This window comes from Triticum dicoccoides, chromosome 5A, assembly GCF_002162155.2.
Source record: "Triticum dicoccoides isolate Atlit2015 ecotype Zavitan chromosome 5A, WEW_v2.0, whole genome shotgun sequence".
NCBI classification, from domain to species: Eukaryota; Viridiplantae; Streptophyta; class Magnoliopsida; order Poales; family Poaceae; genus Triticum; species Triticum dicoccoides.
In genome coordinates, this window is record NC_041388.1 from 53,698,778 (window position 1) to 53,701,123 (window position 2,346).

Sequence of the window (2,346 nt, forward strand, 5' to 3'; positions counted from 1 at the left end):
ACCCTTGAGTCTTCATAACCCAAGGGAAAAGGCTTAGGTGGCGAATGGTAAAACCAAGGTTGGGCCTTGCTGGAGGAGTTTTATTCAAGGCGAACTGTCAAGGGGTTCCCATTATAACCCAACCGCGTAAGGAACGCAAAATCAAGGAACATAACATCGGTATGACGGAAACTAGGGCGGCAAGAGTGGAACAAAACACCAGGCATAAGGCCGAGCCTTCCACCCTTTACCAAGTATATAGATGCATTAAAGTAAACAAGATATAATAATGATATCCCAACAATAATCATGTTCCAACAAGGAACAAACTCCATCTTCACCTGCAACTAGCAATGCTATAAGAGGGGCTAAGCAAAGCGGTAACATAGCCAAACAACGGTTTGCTAGGAAAGGTGGGTTAGAGGCTTGACATGGCAATATGGGAGGCATGATATAGCAACTGGTAGGTATCGCGGCATAGCAAAAGAGCGAGCAACTAGCAAGCAAAGATAGAAGTGATTTCGAGGGTATGGTTATCTTGCCTGCAAAGTTCTCCGAGTTGATGTAAGCTTGATCCTCGTAAGCGTACTCAATGGGTTCCTCAATCACGTACTCGTCTTCCGGCTCTACCCAAGGCAAGAACACAAGCAAAGGACCAACAATCAATCACGGTGCAGTGTGCAAGCAACATGATGCAAAACACGGCATGATATGCGGGATGTGATATGCAATGCATATGCGAGCTCCGAAAGGAAAAGATTGACCTAGGCCTCAACTTGGCAAACCAAGTGTGCCGCTGGAAAGATGAGTTGATTTTGGTCGAAATCGATATAAAGATCATCAGAATCGGATGCATGGTTTGCAAATGGCAAGCAAAACAAAAATGGCACAATTCTGCGATTAACAGCATGATGCCAACTAGTATGCAACAAGAAACTAAGATACTGCACCCCAACATAGCAACAAATCACATGGCAGTGATCTACTCAAGATGCTTGACAAAAGATGAACACTGAGCTACAACTAAATCACACAAGAGCAGGTTCAAACAAGCATGGCAAAAGTGCAAAAGATAACAACATCACAGACTTAGTGAAAATAACAACATGCCAGGAATTAATATCAGGAAGCAATGTTTAGAGCAAGATAACAACATGCTATTGCAACATATCATGGCAAAACAAGGCATGACATGAATCTACTCAAAGCATATAACAAAAGCCCCTTACTGACCATAAGCCAAAAGGGCACAGAAAATATGATGGCACCCATGTAAACATAGCAAGTTTCGTTAACAGATTCAGACTTAGCAGAAAACTGGACAAGGCAAAAACAGAATTATGAAGGCATGTTTGCGAGCTCGATGCACTCAACATAAGCCATTGCATGATAAACTAAGCATACTACCAGCAAGAAGACATGTTCATGAAGCTAACCAAAGCAAGAACAAACTCATAGCATGCATGGATCAACTACAACAACCTTGGCAAAATTGATTAACACGTAAACAATCTGCCAGGAACATTTTATAGCAAAAGTAGAGCAAGATTGAGTCATGCTAGGACACTCCATAAATGCAAACAGGGACATGGATGGATAGAGCATAACCATATGTCCAAATCATCCTTACTGAACATACTCAAAAGAAGCATGGATCTCACTGTAGCAACATGAATTCATGGCATAAAAATAACAACGGAGCAAAGACTTAGTGAAATTCTAAGTCCCTGAGATCAGCATTATCACGAGAGCTACTTTGCATGCTTCTGCTAGTCACCACATTGATCACAAAAATATATGGCATACACCCCTGTAAAGATGGCATGGCATAGCCCAAAACACATGTAGAGCTCATGCCCATATGCAGCACACAATAATCATGGCAAAAATGACAAATGCTCATAATCTGATAAGAATCATGAACTAACATTTTACAACACTCTTGCAACAGTCATTTGGGCATCAAGATGGACTCAAACAAGCATGGTACAATGGAACAAAATGAAGAGCACAACCTGATGAACATTTTGATATATCATGCATGCAAAACAGAGCTACGAGTGAGAAGTTATGGCATGATGAACAGAGGCATATATCATGAAGATCCGAGGACTTAGAGAAAATTAGACCTCGCAGAAAGTCAACGCGGGACGAGGACGAGCGGGACGGAGCGGTCCAGGCGCGGGGCGTGGCGTTTGGTTGAGATCCCGATGGATCTCATCCCGATCCACCGGGTCCAACCGGCGGGCTCCGGCGACATGGCGGCACCGGCGACGAAGCTCCGGCGAGCGGGGGCGCGGCGCAAGCGGCGACCGGCGAAGAAGGGTGGCGGCGGCGGCGCGCTCCGGGCGGCGAACGAGGGCGGCG